The sequence below is a fragment of the Topomyia yanbarensis genome, chromosome 2 (assembly GCF_030247195.1).
Source record: "Topomyia yanbarensis strain Yona2022 chromosome 2, ASM3024719v1, whole genome shotgun sequence".
NCBI classification, from domain to species: domain Eukaryota; kingdom Metazoa; phylum Arthropoda; class Insecta; order Diptera; family Culicidae; genus Topomyia; species Topomyia yanbarensis.
The window spans coordinates 48396011-48418671 of NC_080671.1; the positions used below are offsets into that span (position 1 = coordinate 48396011).

Consider the following 22661-nt stretch of genomic DNA (forward strand, 5'->3'; position numbering starts at 1 on the left):
TATTAGCTGGTTTTGCTTGCTGAGTCTGCCAAAAAGGTGGTGTATTCTATACATGAATATCTCTGTGGTGTTTGTAAGAACTTCTGTCTTCATACACAGTTACGCTTTTTTGTCTGCGAACAGCTCAATTCCAACCACACTAAACGCGTGAACAGTTTACGTTCACGAGAGTGTGTGATATACGCGTTATTTTCCCATAGCGAATGGTGTTTGCAGTAAAATCATCGCTCTCTCATTCTGTGCTTCAGAGAAGAGTGAAAGAAAATGATTTGTGCTCAGATTGATTTGCGATGATCGTTGCCCAGGGCGATGATGTGCGCTGGATTCGCATGTTCGGGAAATAATACAAACTGAAATGAGTAACTGCCACTGCAGCTCAAAAGTGCAAAACCATGTCGTCACTGCCCTTATAGTTTATGATACTTTAAACTTGGATACTTTTACTGCGAAATACTGATATGATATCACCTGAAAGTACTGTTAATATGAGGAATGCCAGAAATGATTGGCGGACGGCTTCTATCCGACAAATATGGAATTAACTTGGTAACCCAATGTTTCCATATAGGTAACTTTCTCCTGCGTATAGTGCGCTTAAATAATCATTAATCATTATTTATGAACCTATCTAGTGGCTAGAAGTCGCATATCGCTGGTAAATTTAGAGAACGCCGAAAGCTCAACATATTATCAAAACAAAATCATCACCCACACCCCACCAATTTGATGATGCTATAAACTATTCTCTCCAATATGCAGTATGTGATCAGTAGAAAGACGAAATGGAAACTGGTCCTTGAGCGTGTATTAGTATTTTCAGAGCGCACATGTATCCGAGTGGAGATGTCCTTTACATGTGTATTACTGCGGAGTCATTTTAATACTAATACTCCGATATCGTTGAATTCACTAATACATTCCCAACTGTGGGTTTGTGTAAGTTTCTGTGGTGTAATCGCCTTAATGCATTTTTGTCCCGGACCAATATCGCTTTATATGCATTATACCAGTTACAATGCAAAATTCTCATTAGAATCATGCTTAATCGCATGTAATTCATACGGTTCGCGTTTTGGGTGTATATGTGTAGTTGTTTTTGGATACGTCTTACTGCGATTTAATGACAGAAAGCACACCATTTGCCTCATAAGCATTCGATTACAATGTTTGCGACAACACTAATTCGAAATACTTTCATTGTACACTGTATATCTTATATAAATGTTGTAAATGGGTTAATGAGCCAACATCTGTATGTAATTTGCTACGTCACGCGCCTTCCTTATTTAGGGAACTTTGGGAGAGAGACGTATCTTCATTGCAGTTTATTTTGAAGTGAAGTTCCAAACCGCTGGAAATTTAACAGCTATAGTAACTCTAAGAAATGTGGGAGAGTAAAATTCCTTATATCCACTATCCTAATAGTATTATCTGCTTTGTCTCGGTTGGTTATGCTGGATGTTGTTCTGATCTGGAAATTGTTCAACAAAGTGGATTCTTGGATTGTCTTCAAAGGGATGATGTACTCGTGGATAAGAGCCTTACCGTAGGGGAATTAAATTAAGTTTACTTTTTTGTGTTTCGATTTCATCTCGTCAGTAACTAGCTCCATCTGCGTGTCTAGTTAGACGATGTATCTAAAGTAGTACCCAAATTAGCACTAGTTAGACACAAATAATCCACCCAAGTAACCATAAGCATTAAGCCATTGCACTATATTGGCTATACATTTGCACTAATGTTGCATTGAAACTCTATTACAGCATTAACAATGCAATAAAGTTCTATATTACCATCAATAATGCATAACTGCACAGCCGAGATATAGCATTATCGCTTGCTCTTTATGCGTATATGAAGCTGATATATCTCGTACATGCTTCAAGGATCTTAAGCATGTAAGCTTTACAAGCGCATTTAGTGCCATTATAGAGCAAATAAAAAGCCGATATAATGCTATTGCAATGCTGTGGGTTTATTTGTTATGCAACTCTTCTTGAAGATTATATTCGGCTTATTTCATTTCAATCGAACATATGCAATATAGTCCTGGGAGCAAACGCAGCGCACTTACCGTGAAGGATGAGGCAAGGTACCTCGGTTCGAGACTTACTAAAGGTAATTTTCGTAAAACATTCGTATCATGTGAGAACGAAAACCCATTAAAAATATTCATTACAATGCATTAGAAGAGAGTCAATTTCGGTTTTAAACAGAACATTTTATTTTAACATTTTTCCTTTTTGCCCCTCATACATAATGGAAATGGTTTTAAAACCATGGCGGACAATGACAGCCAACCGAAGCTTTTTAATAACATTAGTAGTGCCAATATTAGGCTTTCAAATTTGACATTTGCACGCTGGTGCTATATAATAGCATTAGTACTGCAGAAACGAGCTGTCAATCTCTGCACGGTAATAGCACTATATTTCGCCTTTTCTGGCATAATACTAGCATTATATTAGTATTTAGGTCTTCACGGCTCTTTAAGACAGCTTTATATGTGGATTTAAAGCAGATATTAGGTTACGTTATAATGCTTATTGGTTACTTGGGCAGTTCACACGACACGACATATGTAAAATGCCTAAAGCAACTGGCTTGTCTCAAGTGATATCCCGGAGGCAAATATAGAACCTCTGGTTTGCTGACGAAAAAGAGAAAACGAACCAAATGTCTGGCATTATAAAATAGATTCCCAAAGGGAAAATTGAAAAAAAAACAATTTGGCGCAATTTAATTTAAGTTAGGTCTTATGGCGTTAGGTGGGTTGAATTCTGTCGACTTGCTTCCAAATAAAGTGTGACGGAAAACTTTCAATTATATTCAAACTTCGAACCTATTGGCCATAAAGAACTAGGATGAAAAAATAGTCGGCCAATGGCAAAGGAATTTTTAATCTGTTTAAACTTACTACAAATTTAATCCATGCTTTTCAACACATTACATAGAAAAAGAAACATGAAATTCCAATTGTCGAATGAGCCAATAAACAACGAAAACAAGGTTTTGATACGAAATCCTGGAAAAATCTAGGAAGATAGATTTAATTTGATGCCACCTTCATATAGCTAGTTAAATCAAAATATGTACTAAAACCGACACTCTAATGCGACTATGAGCAAAACCATGACACGTTGCTGACAGGTTTTATAATTTTACATAATCTATATGTGTAGTCTAGTGTAGGTATAGTTTGTATCATCACACCATCAGCACGTTGCGGTCAAAAAAGTGCTAAAACATAACGAGATAATTAATGACGGAAAAACCGACAGCCGGTGTCGGGACACAGGTGTGAATGATTTTCATGGATATGTGTTGCATATCTGGAGCTTCAACTACCTATAGCTTCATCAACCCGGCAAAATACTAAATTATCCTCTGACATCATACCTAACCCCTCGGGCAGAGTAGCAGCTAGCAAATATGGAACGTTGGTTTCGACCAGACAAACATACCTCCGGGGTGCAGTCCTGCGTGCTGATGAAGTGATAAGTATACATATGCCGAGAGTGTACACCTAATCTGTGTACAGATATATAGGCTACACGGTGGTGAGAAGTGTCGTCACTTCTGTATAGTCACGATCATCTAGCTCATGAATATAGATTTTTCTCTAGGTTTCGACGTGTTCTTCCTACTGCTTTCGCATGAGCTGTGGTTATGTATACATCTGATTCCTGATGGTACACGCTGGAAGGAAAGCCACCGTAGGATTTTTTTTGGCACAGGGCCATTATTAGAACGACGAAGAATTTTTGTTTAGCATTTTTGTTCGCACTCCTTCCAAAAATAAATTAAAATCGACCGAACTGAATCAAGTTACCAAAACTATAATGAATAATTGGTAGCTCTATATAGGCGGGTTGGTTCTATTCTCTGTTATTTTTTTTGGTTTGTTTCGGTATACGCGCCTTGCTCCTAAATTCTTCGAAGCAAATAAGAAAAAAAACTGTTTCTGTTTAATCCGGTTTTAAAAGCTTGAACATTGAAGCGATGAATTTTACCATGAGATTTTACCGCTCTTTGGTCATCATGCCCATATGTATGTTTCGCATTTTTTTAGTAGTTCATGAATTTATGTGCCAGTTGATGATTGTACTTCGCTAAAGGCTAGTTTACAATTCGGGAATTTACTTAATTCATTTAATTTACATTTGAATTTACATTCAATTAGGTAGAGTTTACTGAGTAGGGAAAGTTATGCAAATTTAGAGCTATAGTTTTCAAGTGAGAGCAAGGATGTGAAATATAGAGATCGGAAAACTAGAAGTGGCAGGGACATTAGAAATAGGCCTAATATCTTACGGGCTTAACTTTTGTCTTCTGCTGGTAGGAGTCGAGCTTAGGCAGCATTACTACGAATCGCTCAAGTCTACCAACATGTCTCACGGCAAAGACCGACTCGGCCCTCTTTACCATGAGAACCGACAATATTTATTCATTATTTGTTTATCAATATTATACAACTTCAATTTGAATCAATTTGAAGAATACAATCGCATGTCAAGTTTTTAAAATATCAGATTTGGAATATAACTAATTAATTAATTTAAATTAAAGTGCTCAATACATTTTGTCTTAAAGGTAGCTGAAGATTGTTCAATATAGCAATTTTGCAAATGATTCTAGCATGACACTCCCCCCCTCCTCCCCCAAAGGGAACTTCCCTATTTAGAAGTACGATGACGGGGAATCGTGAATTTTCTGGAGATCTCGAGCATCTGAGAGTCTGCAATTTGTCAATGAGATAGCCTGGTTCTTTTACGGTCGTAAGCTTAAAACAAATTGACAACATCTTGTTTCTGCGAAATTTTCAAAACGGACCACCGATCAACCGACGATGTAAGTGGGTGATTTGTGAATATCTGTTGAGGTTGAAGACAAATCTCACGTAAGCGTTTAAGCTTCTGTTAACAAAAATTCGCAGAATATGAAATGGGCAAGAATCAAGCTTTTAAACAATTTAATCTTCATGCTTAAATTAAGAAATAAAGGAGTGGTACGTATCGTTCGGAGACAGGCATAAATTTTCCCGCGTTGCCCCAATACAACAGGGATGTTGTTGAGTATCAAACGAGGGATGTCGGTATTCTCAGTTATGACGAATGTTAATAAACGGTGCATAAGTTGTTAACATTTATGGCCAACTTATTTATTGCTGATCATTGCGAAATTCTGTTGAGATTACTGCTAATCAAATTTGAAACCTTTTCAGCCGAAACATAACTGGACATCATCGGCAAAAAGGTGAATATGACAGTGCTTGACTATGTTGGGGAGATCGTTAATGTAGAGTGAAAATAGTATGGGGCCTAGTATGGATCCTTGAGGCATACCGGATTATATGGAAAGGAAAATGGTCCACTGGAAAAAAATGTTTGTATTCATCCCCTCAAATAGGATTCGATAAAGTTTGCTGCGTGAACGGAAAAACTAAAATAGGTGAGAAGTTTAGTGCACATTATTTTATGAAATATTGTATCGAATGCTTTTGAATAATCTGAAAGTATTAAAATTACAGATCGACCATTATCGATAACAATGCCTATATCGTCAAAGATTTCAAGTATTGCAGTTTTAGTATTGTATTTGGGACGGTATCCTGATTGAAATGGAGTTAAGAGTTTATTGAGTTGAATATGGTTACAAATTTGTGCCTTCAGACGTCTTTCAAAAACTTTCGACAAAGCACATACAATGCTAATAGGTCGAAGGTTTTCTGTGCTGTTCAGGTTATTCTTTTTCATGGGTATTATTTTAGACCGTTTTCAAGCTGATGGAAACTCACTCGTGTATACCAAAAAGGTGTGAAATTGGTTTGATAATCAATGGAGCAATGGATTTCAACAATTTTATTGGTAATGCGTCAAGTCCAACAGTATTGAAATGTACATGGAATTTTTCTGTCCAACCCCCATATTGTTCAGTTTTGAAGTAGAATACTTCTAACTTTTCAATATAGGGGCCCCGTTTAAAAATTTTCTGTCGGAATTATACTCGAATTTTTGAACGTGAATATCTGCCGTTGTACTGAATGAAAAACGACGACGACGAATTCTATGAACTAACTAACCCGACAGTTATTGTCTGAAGCACATACTACGACGGCTCCGCATTAGGGTGTCCCAAAATGACATCATGTTAAAAAAGTCATCGGGCTCACTTCTTAAATGAAAGGTGTTAGGGTATTAGGACCACTTTCTTCTTCGGAGTGAGTTTGCTAAAACGCTTCCTACTGGTGGCGACTTTTGATTTTTTGAAAAATGGGCCGATTTTGGACAAAATCTCAAATTTATGCTTCTTGAAGCGGTCCTGCACTGTCTTAGATTTTTTTTCAGCATTTTTTATTTTTTTTTTGGAGATACAAACGGAGAAGTTTGGTTAGATAGTTTGTACAAATTTTGAATTATAAGAACGGCAGAGCCATTAAAACTTAGTAAAAAGTGAAATTTTTGGTGTATTTCAGTATTTTTTCTTCAAAACTGGGTATCTAAAATTTTTAAAAGTACGAAAAACACTTTATATAGTTGAGCCGAATGCAGGGGCGTAATTTTGTTGAAGAAAGTGTATAGTTACGGCCAATGGGGTATATTTACGTTTTTGTTAAATAACCTTTTGACATTTTATGATATTCATAAAAAATAACACTGTTCTACAAAATAAAACAACTTAAGTGGGCTTAGTCCGCATATTATTTTTCGGAAAATAAAAGGAAAATGATGAAAAATGGCGTTTTCGCTTGTCTTTAGTACATCAGAATCGGTTTTTATGAGCATTTGACGATTTTTTTAAGAAATATTTTCTGTACTAATAGCCACCTAGCGGGTTTGAAAATCACTAAAATTAAACAAATATGCCGAGTTAATGGCAAGTTATGGCGTATATTTGAAGGCTGAATTGATTAACGAACTTACATTTTATATATAAAGTCTTATTTTCATGTTAGGAACTTTGAAGTGGAGAAAAATGCAGAAGAGTGAGGTGAGTGTTGAAAAACTGATATTTACTGTTTAGATCACATAATTCCGAAATAGTCAAATTTCGGGCAAATATCCTCGAAAAAGTTTTGCAACAGAATACAGCGTATCTTCTGACACAATCGTTTTGTTGAAGATGCCTCCTAGAAGTAATTATGGAGAATTAACTCTTCAAAAAATAATTAGAGACTTGGCGTCATTAGCAAAGTTATTATTTTTATAATTTAAGTTACAAAAAAATCATCAGATGCTCATTAAACGTCGTCCTGACATACTAAAGACGTACAGAAAACGTCATTTTTCATAATTTTTCTTCTATTTTTTAATAAATAATGTGTGGTCAAAGCACATTTGAACTGATTTACTTTTTGGAACAACATTATTTTTGATAAATTGCTAAAAATGTCAAAGGTTATCTAACAAAAACTTAAATAACTCATACCCCATAAGCCATAGCTATACACTTTCTTCAGCAAAATTACGCCCCTGAATTCGGCTCAACTATAAAAAGTGTTTTCTGTACTTTTAAAATTTTGTAGATACCCAGTTTTGAAGAAAAAATACTGAAAAACACCAAAAATTTCACTTTTTACTAAGTTTTAATGGCCCTACCGCTCTTATAATTCTAAATTTGTACAAACTAACTAACCAAACTTCTCCGTTTGGATCTCCAGAAAAAAAATGCTGAAAAAAAATCTAAGACAGTTCAGGACCACTTCAACAGGCATAAATTTGCAATTTTATTCTAAATCGGCCCATTTTTCAAAAAATCAAAATTCGCCACCAGTAGGAAGCGTTTTAGCAAACTCACTCCGAAGAAGAAAGTGGTCCTAATACCCTAATCTTTCATTTAAGAAGTGAGCCCGATGACTTTTTTAACATGATGTCATTTTGGGACACCCCACTCCGCATCAGGAGTGCAATGAAGAGGATCTTATCCTAGATATTATAAACAGACTTGCGGAGGAAGAAGCTTTTCGGCCATTCAACGAATGTTTTGCGGAACCAGTTTATACGAACGATCAGTTTCGAAGACACTTTAGTTTTTTTTATCTTAGCCTTTGAAGAGGAGGATATATTGAAAAGCCAAAGAACGCTGGGTTTTACAAGCGTCCTTCGGACGCTACAGTCAAATATATTCGGATGGGAGAAAATTTGCGCGTTAATCCATATGAAAATACTACCGTACCCCAGAAAATAGACGTTTGACAGATTTTTACATAAATTTTGCAGTCCAAATGTCCGTCATCTGTGATAATATTGTAGATAGTATAGTTGTGTAAATATATTTGCGTTTTAGGCGATTTTGAATCGCAGAATAGTGGGCCTATTCAGGAATACTTGGTACGATGGATTGTACCCACTCGAAATGGAAACATTACTGTACAACTTGGGCAGAACAGCATACAGTAAAACAGAAATAATGAAGTGGTAGCATTTTATGCATGGCTTCAATAATGGTATTAGTCGCATTGTATGTGTAAAAAATATAACTATCATATATTCATGTATACGTGAACTAGTTCATTAACCCTAGTATAATAGCTACGACTTACCATTCGTGCTCGAGACATAGTTCACAAAATCATCAAATCTTGTTCATGTATTCGTGAACTGTTTCATGATTCCTAATATATTATTTACGATCCATCATAGGAGCTCGTGAAATGGCTCACAAAATCATGAAATATTTTTCGTGTATTCGCGTACTGGTTCATGGTACCTAGTATAATAGTCACGACTCACCATTCGTGATTGTAAAATAGTTCACGAAATCATAAAATATTCATGTATTCGTGAACTGGCTCATGATTTCTAGTATAATAGTTATTCATGGATTTGTGAACTAGTTCATGATTCCTAACACATGATTTACGAACTCTACAATAAAATATCACAATAACGCGAACGGAAACTATGAAAATCATGACTGAGATCCTGAAATCATGAACATGAATCACAGGACTCGTAACAAAAATGTCAAAAATCTTGACTAAGATCCTGAGATCATGAACATGAATCACTCTACTCTTGACTGAAATATGACGATAAAGTGAATAGAAATTACGAAAATCATGTCAAAGTTCCTGAAATCATGAAAATAAATCACATTACGCGAGTTTAAATTGTCAAAAATCGCAACTAAGATCCTGAAAACGTAAACATGAATCACTCCACTCATGACTAAAATGTAACGATAACGTGAATAGAAATTATGATATTTGCAACTAAGATCCTGAAATCATGGTCATAAATCGCACCAGTCTGACGAAAAAATCCGATAATAAACTCATGAATAAAATAGCACGGTAACGTGACGAGAAATCAGAAAAATCGCGAATAAACTCCCAAAATCATGAACATCATGTGACTGGCGTACAAAAAATCCCAAATTATGAACAAAAATCATAACAAAAACTAAACATGTCCAAGGAACAACAACAGTAACCCAACCGAACGTTCCAATGTAATGCCATGTATATATTCGGGGCGAACTAGCTTTATGGAAACACAAATAGTTTCATGAATGCGAGGTTTATTGTTCAGTTGCGAAATCATGATCATCTTTTGATCATGAATTTATGAACGGGTTTTTTCCCTATACGTCGAATCGTCTGGGAGTATTCGGTGCACTTATATAATATAAGGCAAGAAACAACTGCACCGAAAACTTCGAGGCAATTTAACATACACTTGTGTCACACTTTGAAGAAGTGTACACTCTTGTGCGACAATTTAGTTTTGTGTGAAATATGCAAAGTCTTGCATCTCTATCGCACTGCTGCTGCTGGTTTAGAGACAAGTTTCCTTTATGTATACAAGTTGTTCACACTCAAAAGTGTGAAATGTGCTTAAACTGTTAATTAACATAAATTAGTTAAATCGTTCTCAAATAACTTTAGCTAGTTTAGTCTAGTCTTGCTAATATCGCTGAATTTGTTTTATCAAGTCTTAACATATATTGTTTCTAAATATTTCCAGATTTGTTCGGCTATGATGATCTCGCTAATCTTTGCGTGATGAATAACTATATTGCCGACAATATCGCGCATCCCATGTAACGAATCTCAATAGCTAACTGGGCTGGGTTCTCAAACGTTCAAAAATACAGAGGGTTTCATCAATAAATTGCTTGATCGCTTATTGACAAACTCAATATTCAATACTAAATCAATGTGAGTTCAGTTTTTGACGAATATCTGTATTTTACTGGGTTATAGTTTATTTAGCGGACGTGCTATATTTTATCTATGGTTGATAATTAATCAAGTTGAATTATTGAAAAAACATTGTACGCTCAATAATAAAATATCAGATCATGTTCTTCTTGAGCAATTCCGTTCAGTGTAACATGAATTATTATCATTCAACATCATATGAAACCTTTTTGCCGAAAGCTCGAAACGGAGTCCCTGCAGTGAAAGGTTAAACGTAGACTACGTCAAAATTGCGTGAACTGGGACGATGGAAACGAGTATGTGTGTTGTTTTCATTTGATGCAGAAACGGACTCATGATTCGAATCTAACTGCTGTCAATGAGTTAGCTTCTCAAAGCTTTTCAAAACTAAGATCATTGCAATTGCACTGAATTGTATAAACTGCGTCAGGTCCGCACGCCAATCACGATGCAGTTTCAATAAAAACGTAGGTATGATCAAACTAAACAACCTGGTTCCGACCCTGAGATAACAGGCAAGAACGACATCATTGTGTCATCTCAATCAATTAGAACCGCCGAAATCCAAACTAACGAAATTGGACAATTGTCTCGTTGAGCCAATCTTTGTTGGCTATCGCCTTTCTGTAATCGAATAATTGTGTCAGTACAAGTATAATCACAGAATGTTTAGCGTGGATGTTAATATTACATTAAAAAATAATTTCTGAATTTTAAAATTTGCTTTTCGGGAATTATAATTGGCAAAGAAATGCTCTTTCAAGCGGACAAATATGTCACATTAAAAATCAACAGTTGGTTATATTTCATTCATTTGATTTTTATGTTTTATTTATACAAAATACCAAAAAAGTATTATTCTAAAAAAACCAACTCAATGCATGCGCGCGTCAATTTCATAACATACTACCGAGCGTCTCCATCAGACTATGGTTGACTTCATTCGTCAAGGTCGCACGCTTATTCCGCTATGCTGTCTACTAGCATAACAGTGCTGCCCAGTAAGCTCCGAAAACTGAGTCAATCCAATTCACAATACTACTAACTTCCAGTTTGTGCCGCTCTCTGCTAGTATAGTATGTATATACATTCTAATATGAGTCAGTTGGTCGCTAGTGTTGGTTCCACTGGTATATTTTTCTATTGATCTAAAGCATGCTGCCGAAAGTTTGTTGAGAAATGCGGTAACGAGTGGACGGACGGTCGGATAAATTTACTTCGACAACAAAAACAAACAAACAAAGACGGAGCAGTCATCAGCTGGAGTTTCATTCAGCTAGTTAGTTGTTGCCATGTAGTTGTATGATTGTATTATGTTCAATGTGTGTAGGCATGAGGCGAAAGCGAAAAAAAACGACAGCAACAAATGCCTATCGTGACGTGACGCTAGTCCTTTAGCGGACATGGAAAATGTCTCGTTCGTCTACTAAAGGAAACCCCGTACCTGGTTTCGAATACCAACAATGCTAGGCATTAGTCTGTGGGGATTAGGCAGCTTTGTCGCCTTTACTCTCCGGGTGGGGTGTGAATCGTTTCCGTTGCTTCGATTGTGGCCCCAAACTGATGATGGTGGAGCGCACTTAGGAGGCAAAAATCAAACAATCTTTTAACCTCGCTTCTTCAGTCCGTTCCGAGCCGCTCGTCGGGCATGTCGCTGTCGGGTGAAAAAAGCGTAAGCGTGGTCCTTTTCTACATTAGTACTTTCAACGGTGGTAAAGTTGTGCCTGTGGTAGAACATTGGCCCTTATTATAGATTTATTGTATGTGATTAGTTAATGTAAGTACGCGTACATAATTTATTCAGTGCTGGCGGTTCTGCTGGTAAGTTGATGATCCGATTGATTGAGTGTGCATGTTAGGTATAGTGTTTAGCTTAGCACTCGTAGAATAAAATTATTTATTATCACAATGTCGTTTGGTATATTATTCGGTAATGAGTTGATTGCTACAAGAGTTTACCATCGAACGATGTAATAGTATTGACTGTTCATCGTTATAGGATAATTTAGAAGGCAGTACAATGCTTTCGAATATTCGGTGAAATTGAAGATTTTAAGCATGATGCAGAAATATTATGTTCGATATACAAAGATATAGGATCTAGAGACATGTCCTACATTCCTCTAAGTCGTTTCTTCAGTAGTGTCTTTTTGTGGTCATTTATGTCATCTAACCAAAGAGAATAGAGACAACTTCACTTTTATTCTGAATCAGTGCTATAATGAAAACTTTAATGCCCATGATCGCACACTTTTTTCATTTTTTATGGGATTTCCGATCTTTATGGGACTCATTTGCGATCATAAGCAGTTTAAGTGTCGTACAGACCATTCTTATTGCAAACGTATTGAAAAAACGTTTTTTAAAACTTTTAACATTGCAGGTTTGTCGGGATTTTGTAGTTATGCCAAAATTCTTAAGAGCTACAGGCCAAATTTTATTATTCATTGACTCGATTGTCCGTTGGTTCGATTATCCGTAATTCGATCAACGGTGAATTTTTTTTTATTTATTCTATATTACACTACGCACCTATAATTTTTAAGTGATGTCAGTTACAAATTTATATAAGAATATATTTTTCAGTAAAAATTAAAATTGTTGTAGAAGTACATACATTTTACTTATTTAGCAAAGAACTTTGAATTCAATGTGATGTCCAAAATATTTTCATATACCAACCGATCGCAACTGATTCTAGTTGGGCGAAGTGATCAAAAAAAGATGCAAACTTGAAATCGACCTTCACGGATTTGAACAAAATTTGGAGGAGTTGTTCATCTAGGGCCAATATATAAAAACCCAAATTTTTGTGTCAATTGAACCACCCCTCGGGTCATGGGAGCACCCCCCGTTTTGGAAAATTGCCAAAACCCTTGATTTTCTTTTGATCATATCTCCGGTTCTATTTACTCTAGAATCAAACCACAAGATGGCTTTGGAAGAAAATTGTTCAAGGAGTCTAGAAAAAATATTATGTTTTGCAGACATTGCTGCCAACTATGCAATTTTTTCAGTTAATTATTAAAGTTAATTTTTCTCTCAATACATATATTTTAATTTTGAAAATTTTAATGCCATCGCGTTCCTCAGACATTTTTACATAAAAAACACTTATCGTCCCATTATAATATGAGCGCATCCTGAGATATACCGTTTTGAAGGGAAATTCTCCGATTTTCTCATATAAAAATCTATTTTTATTGACCAAAATTGAGAAAATCTTCAAACGGTCATAAAAATCGACCCTGATCTGCTAGAAACAAACCAAATACGTAGTTTTTCATCATTTCTCGTCTACTTCACGAAAAATTATGTTTGAACTCAGAATACTCAAGTTGGTATTTTAGTGTTGTGCGCTTGCGATTTTATATGGGAAATTGCGGTTTTTTCTCTTCAAAACGGTGTATCTCAGGATGCGCTCATATTATATTGGGATGATAAGTGTTTTTATGTAAAAATGTCTGAGGAACGCGATGGAATTAAAATTTTCAAAATTAAAATATATGTATTGAGAGAAAATTTAACTTTTATTATTTAACTGAAAAATTCGCATAGTTGGCATCACTGCCGGCAAAAAATAATATTTTTTCTAGATCCCTTTAACAATTTTCTTCAAAAGCCATCTTGTGGTTTGATTCTAGAGTAAATAGAACCGGATATATGATCAAAAGAAAATCAAGGGTTTTGGCAATTTTCCAAAACGGGGGGTGCTCCCATGACTCGAGGGGTGGTTCAATTGTCACAAAAATTTGGGTTTTTATATATTGGCTCTAGATTAACAATACCTCAATTTTTGTTCAAATCCGTGGAGGTCGATTACACGTGCCTCGATCACTTCCCAGTTACAATTTCTAGAAGAACACAATTTTATATTCTCTAAAATTAGGAAACATAAATTCGTCAAAATTTAGTAAAAAACGACTTAATCCACCTAACAGTGAGAGGAGGCATTTCTTACACATGTTACTGTAGGATCATTTATTAGTATGCTGAGTTCATGCGAAGTGGACATCCAACTAGATATGGGATGAGCACAGCTTCGAGTTTGCACGATTATTGCCTCGAATAAACTAAATTATAGAAAAATCAATATAACAAATGAAATTTAAAAAATTTTAAAGCGAAAAATTGATCAGTTACCAAATTCATGAAATGAGTAGAATAATTAATATAAATGAAATCAGTTTAATAAATAAATCAAATTAGTTCAGCCCATTGAGTGAAAATGAGATAAAATAATAAATTAAATTGATTGAAACTAACAAATTGTATGAAATGAATTTAAGAAATGACTGAATAAAATGAGTGAACAAAAAAAAATAAATTTAACAAAATATTAAAATTAATAGAATGAATAAAACGAACAAAATGAATAAAATTCAAAAGAGAAAATAAGGTGAATAAAACTAACAGAATGAACAAAATGAATAACATTCATTTCATTCAATAAAATTAAATAAAAGTAATTAAATGAGCAAAAAGAGTCGTGTAAAAATATAAATGAAACAATCAAAATAAGTAAAATAAATAAAATCAATAAAAGAAATGAAATAAATAAAATGAATAAAATAAATAAAATAAACAAAATAAATAAAATAAATATTATAGATAAAATAAATAAAATGAATAAAATAAAAGAAAATAAATAAAAAATAAAATAAAATAAATAATATGCATAGAATTCACAAAATTAATCAAATGAATAAAATAAGAAACATAAATTGGAATTAATCAAATAAATAAAACGAAAAAGAAAACAAAAATAAACAGAATGAATTGAATTGAATGTATAAAATGAAAATGAAAAAAAAACGAAACGAATAGAATAGATAAAATGAACTTAAGTTAACAAAATGAATTAAATATTATGAAAATAATATGAATTTGATCAAATATTTCAAGTTAGTCATGTTTTCAAAATGAACAAATTAAACAAAACCAATAAAATCCGTGAAATAAAAAAACTGAATAAAAAATTAGTATTTGGCAGGAAATTTAATAAAGATGATTTAAATGAAGTAAGTGAATTTCAACGAAATTTACGAATTTGAGAACCATTGTTTTATATAGCTTTCAAATGGTTTACAATATCGCCTTGATGTCAATGGGAAAGTTACAGAAAATGTTATGGGCCTTACGAAAAACTAATTGCCGTTGATGGAGAAACGCGAATAACTTCTGAAACGGTCGTAATAAAACAAAATAATTGGTTTGTTAAAACAAAATTTAAAATATTTTGAGAACTACTACATTTCAGAAAATTTTTGTTATTAGAATTTTGATTTAAAATGGCGTTTGGAATCATATTCAAAAATAAATTTTGACTGCAATTAGTATGAATTATGAAAATTTGTCAAAAGTTGTTGTTAGGAAAACTTTTTTATTTAAAGCTTCTCCATGATCCAAATACACTGAAAAAGCTTATTTTATGTCTGTAAAACGATAAACATTAGCCTTTTTGACAAATTATGATGGGGTAACGCGAATAACTTTTAAAATGGACTTAATTACATGGATCAATTTTTCTTGTTGAAGCAAGATTCGAAATATCTCGAAAACTATCGAATTTTGCAAATGCATTTTGATTTAAAATGATATTTATTTGCAAATGCATTTTGATTTAAAATGATATTTAGAATTATATTCTGTAATAAAATTACAGTTTTGAATGTCAATTAGTATGAAATTTAAAAACATGTATAAAGTTATTGTTAGAAAAACTTTTTTGGTGATAATTTCTCCATCATGAAATCACATTCAAAATGTTTCTTTTCTCTTGAGGTTTTTGTTGACAAAATATAAAAAAATTAGAAAAAATGGGTTTTTTTTACAATTTGAAATTTTATCATGAATTTTTGTTTTTGTGAAAAATGACACAAAATTTTTTTCAGTGTATATTTTTTTCGCGTATTAATTCCCTGTAACTTGTTCTCAGATAGTTTTAGTGTATAAAATAGTGTAATAGAACAAAATTTTTTTGAAGTTATTGCACGTAGAAACGTTTACGCTCTTTGAAAAATCGCGCTTGAGTCAAAATAATCTTTACAATTTACGATTTTAGAGATTTTCGGACGGATCTTCGTGGAATTCCTCAGTACTCGATTCCCACGAACTATACATTTTTGTGAATTGATGATTGGATTTAGCAGAACAGTATGTTCAGAAGAATTGCCCATAACACGAGTTAGAAAACTTTAGTTCGGGGAGTGGGCGTAGCGTATTGGTAAATCGATTGCCTTGTACGCAGCGCACCTGGGTTCGGGTCCCGACCCCGCACATAGGGTTAGAAATTTTTCCTAAGAGATTTTTCTAACCCGAAGAGGCGAATGACCTTAAGGTTAAAACCTCTATAATTGAAAATAAAAAAAAAAAAAAAAAACTTTAGTTCCACCTGTGACGTCAACACTAACGTTTTATAGAAGAGAGATAGAATATCGGAATATTTGAAAGAATTACTGTAAAATGCCTGTTCTACAACTTTGTAGAAGACACCTAATTTCTATCTCTCTCCGTTGAAAATGTGGAACTAAAATGTTTTAACCAAAACACGACTCGTATTATTTACTAAAATTCTTCTGAACATGCTATTGTGCTAAACCCATCAATTATTTCCCAAAAATGTTTAGTTCGTAAGAATCGAATACAGATACACAACCGAGCACTGCTAGGCCCCATGCAAAACTGACTCAGACATCGCTTCGCTAAAAGTTTAATCACTTTTTTTTTAACATAGTCGGATTGACTAGCAGTCTTTGGCAAAGTTGTACACAATTGAATTATTTTTCTTATTTTCACCTACAACACTAATACGATGCATACAGTGTCAGCTAGCGGTGAAAATGCAAGCTAGTGGGTTTTCTCCATGTAAATTGTCGAAAAATCCCATACAAACTTCAGATACGTTGGTCCGGTAGCTAGACTTGCGCGGTTTGCTGCAAATTTTGCGCAAATACTCCTGGTGGCACTAGCAATCGACTCAGTGGTGGGCCGATAGGGGTCATTTTTTCTTGTCACTCTAACGGGTATAGTGCGTTCATTCTAATTATATTCAATCGATTCTCTAAACCTCTTTGCTTAAGAAATACTATTTTAATTCAATCGCATTCAGCCCTTTCCGAAATGTAGAGCCAGGTTTAACTTCAAACATGAGTTATGGGAAGAATTCGGGTAAAACGGGTCTGTCTAAGAGGTAGAATCAGCTTTAACTTCAGCTTGGAGTAATGGAAAGAATTGGGGTAAAACGGGTATAGATGTTTCGTACGATCATTCTAACTATCTTTTATCGATTTCCTGTGATCTTTTACATACGAAATGCTAACATTTGTCAGCCGTAAGCTTTTTTCCAAGAGATATATAGAATCTTCAAAACAATTTGAAACAAAAAACGAAATTCAGGCATCGATCCATTATCTAGACTATATTCACTGACGAAAGTTGGGTTAACGGATCGAAATTTGGTCCATTTAATTGACCGAACTCTAAAAATCATGGTAAAAATTTTACTTTCAAGTAAGGTTTAACTTATGAACGTAGTATTTAGATCGGTCATGCTTTAAGGGGTTACATGCAATTGAGTAATAGAGAAAAATAAGGATCTCTTTTAAAAGTATGCAGCAATAATTTTATTGCATCTGCTTGTGCCAGTTTTAGAATTCGATTCATACAAGGTGGTGAGACTTAACGCTAGTGCAGAACGGATAGGTATCGCATAATGAACCAACTAGCTTTATGTTACGTAATTTATGAATAGTCCCTTAACGATTAGTTTTATAAATACTTAGTTTTTTTTCGTTTTTGCTCAAAATTTAGTTATTTAGTATCTTGAAATTTGGCTCAAACGTTGTTGTGTTCGATGTTGTGTTGCATGAAATTCTTCACAATGACGCTTCCAGCTTCGGTTGAACTTCTGTGTACGTTGTCACCTTTAGCGGACTGTTCGACCAAACGCACGTTTGGTCTAATACGAATTTGTTTAAAGTCATTCGCAATGGTACTTCTCGTAGTAGAGGCACGTTTTAGTTCTGTGGTTTTGCTAATCACACTACTCAGCCGGAGGAACGATACTGTACTGTTTGTGCAGTGGATAAGCAGCAAAACAGTAAAAATTGATTGCTTAGTTTGTTGATAGCTATACCAGAGTAATTTTTTGCTTATGTTCTGGGCGAGATTAGAAGGTAGACTGAAGCATACAAAGGCTTATCAATAAAAGTGTATTTTTTAACATTTTGTCTCTCTGAAATTTTCTTTTGATTATATCATTCCAGTACCAATATTTTACCGGGATACAATACCGGACAACCGATTCTTACCAAAAGGGTCGGTATTAGGAATACTAGCAATAATGTGCACAGACTGACAAATATCGTAAGATTAGAAGTTTCTAAGCCATAGTTATGACTCAAAGAATTTTAATTTTTTTTGACAAATTTTGGTTTGAATTTCAATTGCAACTATTATTTACATTTTGTATGCTAGATTTTGTTACAATTGGTTTTTCCTTATATGAAGTTATATATGAAGTTTAAAGAAATCTTCCTGATGCCACGAAACGTTGCGTTGGTCACCTTGTGACGATATTAGGGGATAACCAGTTTTAAAAACTTTGTGGGATTGAAACAGTTTATCTGCAAACTATATCTTAATGGTAAATAGCTGAAACTGCGAAACTAGTTTTTTTTTCATTTGTGGCTAAACACATAATAACTTATTCACAATGTGTAAACAATAAAAAATAGTAATATACAAGGAACCAGGTATACAATGTAAAAACTGCAAAATGAAATTATAAAAATCATTACTAAATACGAAAACTGACATTCTGACCCCTCGTCGGTTAAGCTCAGGATGAAGTGGCGTAAAAAAACTTCTGACGATGAATTATTTATTAACAGTTTCCTCGTCATTGTCGGTCTGCGTGCTGTTCCTGCTGATGGGGTTCTGACTTGCACATAAACATAGCTACACACACAAACACACACACGCAAAAAACCTGGGTCCCTTTATGCAGCACAAAGGACTAACTGACTGCCGACTGGCGTAGCCGGTAGGAACAGTCGCCGTGGTAAGTTAACAGGACTTTCCACCAGCAGTGTGGCGTGTAAGCTTTGTGGTCACGCTCGCCGGTCCCGCCGAGGTGACACTGGGGCGGAATCGATAGCACAACAGCACCGCATCAGTTACCAGGATGGTGGTGGCTTCCCTGCACGAAAGGTCTCTCATTCGTGACGTGGTCTTTGTTGGTGAAGGAAGTCCTCATACGAGTCGTGAGGTTGCACTTTGATGGCTCCATCGCGGCGGCAGCTCGGAAGTTTGTGAATATTTACTATTATAATGTGTCGATGAGGAGGGTGGTGGGAGGATTTACCGGCTGATTACCCTAGCATCAATGACGAAACCGATACGGATCTAGGCGATGTGAATGAAAAGTGGTGATATGCAAGTATGATGTGCTTTCGTTAGCACAGTAGAGATACGGTTATGGACTGACCTAGTTACGGCCGATATAGAGCGTTCCTACGGTATACAGTAAATAAAGGAACATCTAGTGGAAAATGAACAGGTTTCTCAGATTTGGATTAAATACGCTGGAAGGATACATCAACAAGTGCTTGGATGTAGTTTCTTGCGGTTGAGAAATTGTTTTGACGTTAATACAGTGTAATAATTTACCTTTTTAATTAGCGGCAAACGAATGAATGCAAATAATAGACGTCAGAGTTCTACATAGTGCACCACGAGTAATTGTTAACCTCCAATATTTGTAGATTTCCTGGTATAGCAATGGAAATTTACATACATATCACAAACAAAGCGGTGATTGGAATTGTTTCATACCCTTTCGTTAGAAAATTGTGCTACACTGCAAAGACTGTTCTATTTACATAAGCTTAAAAGGAAAATTTGACTGACATTCAATGCCGTAAATAAAGACAAACTTGAGTCATCCCCATTTGAAGGAAATACATTAAATCTTGCATTGTATGTGCCAAGTGATGGGGACCATATACGGAGGCGTGCTTCTGAAACATCCAAAAGAGGATAGAGTACTATGGGGCAAGAGCGCGTGGTGAATTTACTGTAAACAATTTTTTCAAATTTTATTTTTTTATTCGAAACATTGCATTTCTTGACAAACTTATGGTTCGGGCATTTAAGTCAACCGCCAAAATTCAGGTTGAGAAAAAAAAATCCGGACGCCTCATTATTCATTGAACAGCAGTCAACGAAAGAGAAAACATTTCTCTTATATATCTTACCAACGGCTGCGACTCCCCTAATAAACATCGTATCGTATGATTTAAGAGCCTAGCGACCGGTTCAGGGTATCATCCACATTCCACACAATATTTGGAATCGTTGCACTATATGGGTTAAAGTTCGTGTATAATTTTTTTAGAGTGGTGAGTAACGGTTTATCCGGAAGCTCCCTTTAAAGTGAATTTTGACAGTTGGCTTTTCATGTATTTCCTACGCTCATTGTTGTAAAACCTATCCTCACTCTCTTATCAGCAAGAAAATGCCACTATCAACTTTAAAACTTTTAGTCTCGTTTAAAGACATGATAAAAGCAATAATCGTATTTGCAGCAAATATTATCTAAAATGGTAACAGATGTATGGGGCTGGTCTCGGAAGCTAGCTGACATTTGTTCAAGATCAAACTAGGAAAAAAATGTCAATGTCAGATAGGATTATTACACTAGCCCCATATTGTGCTAGGAATCGACAGCAAAGTTACTTGAAACGAAAATTTTACTTCCGCAATGGGATTGTAATGTCTATGCTTTGTTAGGCTATCTATTAGAAGGAAATAGTGACGGAAGTGAGGGTTACATGACACATTAGTAATAGTGTTAGGTCATAAAATGTGGACTTTCATAAAATATTGCGTTCGGCAAGTACTTGCGTTTGCTCCGCTTTACTCTACATAAAACGGGAACATCTGATCATAAATGTTTCAGTTTTCGTTTTTTTTTCTTCTGACATGGTATGGTATGTCGCCGGTGCCGTAAAATGACGTCATCTTTCCCATGTTAGCAGCTTTTGATATAGATGATTTTTTTTTGCTATCTATGGTTTATGTGTGTATCCAGATTTTGCTGGCACAGCAACCGATGGGTGAAGCTGAAAGCACGCAGTTCATGGGTAAGCAATCATGCGTTTTCATAGTAGCGTGAGTAAATTATTATTTGTGTGCCCTTTAGCATATGAGTTTGAAGCTCTATAAGAAAAAAAAAGAATAATTCACATGTATTAATACGAAAATCTATGGTTACTAGCTTGTTTTGTTTATCGAATAAAATAAGGATTTCATAGCATGAATGCATTTTATAGCATAAATGATACATTTGCAGTACATATTATTATTTTTTTGAGTATGATGAGATATGAAATATGAAATAACAATTCGCGTGCTCAAACCATTAGTTATTTATGTTAATATAAAAATTTCTGGTTTTACCCTTCAATCCAGGCATATAGGTTTTAAGTCTTCTTAATTCTTGAGCTTTTTTTCAAAGAGACATCTGCAATGAGGTACTCTCTTTGTTTACTTTCTCTTTCGATTTTTACGGCGTCACTATAACACTTTTCACTTATTTTACAGTACAGATCGAAAGACGGTGGTTTTAACTAGCATATTATGCAAAGAGTTGAGGGATAAATGTTAAAGTGACCGAATTATTAACAGAAGAGAAAGTAAACAAAGAGTAACTCATTGCAGATGTCTTTTTGAAAAAAACGCTCAAGAATTACGCAGTTGGCGGCTTTGGTTCCGCTTTGTTGGAGAAGTTTGCATATATACCTACTGTGTTTTACCGGTATTATCCTGCTTCATCAGTGCTCAACTTCTTTTCACTGGGTGTAACTCTGGGCTATTAGGAGGGTTAGCAGTTTTTGGTACGATGTTGATTTGATTGGCTTCATACCAATCCATCATTGTTTCGGTATAGTAGCACGAAGTTAAATTGGCCCAAAACAAAGGACTATCGTCATGGCTTTTGATGAAAGGTAGTAATCGCTTATACAGGCACTCCTTATTGATTGTTGCTTTGATGATGAAAGTTCGTTTTTTCATATCAAATGTGCAAATTGCGTTGTAATTTTAGGGTTTTACTTTACTTACTTGTCCTGAATTGTTTATCGAATATTTTCGGTACTATTACTTCGAATTAGAATCTTTTTATCATGTGCTTATAGCATGAGCTTCCGCTGGATGTCTTTCCATTATCAGTGCTGAGCTCCATAACGGTACTGTTGGCAAATCTGCTTGACAAAAGAGAATGAAACGATTAGCAGTTACAACAGTAAGCGATGCTTATTGAGTTACGGTTCTCATTACAATGAATTGACAACAGTCATACGATTCTCTTCTGAATCTCTCACTCATTGGAATTATTATTGAGAGGAAGAGAAACTGACCGTCATTTTATTAGCAATATAAATACGGTTTTGACGGTCATCTTATTACAAACAACGAGCTAGAATCAACAAAC

General features: G+C 34.8%; 1 protein-coding gene across 5 annotated transcripts in view; it reads left to right on the forward strand.

The window, feature by feature from the left end:
• The first annotated feature begins 11226 nt into the window (after positions 1 to 11226).
• LOC131684509 (plasmanylethanolamine desaturase 1) overlaps positions 11227 to 22661 on the forward strand; it is a 63056-nt gene continuing 51621 nt past the window's right edge. For 2 of the 5 annotated variants that reach the window (XM_058967451.1, XM_058967457.1), the window contains exon 1: positions 11803 to 11986. The gene's annotated coding sequence lies outside the window, so the exon portion shown is untranslated. Of the gene's footprint in view, positions 11242 to 11802; positions 11987 to 19402; positions 19608 to 22661 lie in introns of those variants that run through there. The other 3 variants (XM_058967456.1, XM_058967454.1, XM_058967453.1) reach the window with 3 other exon arrangements.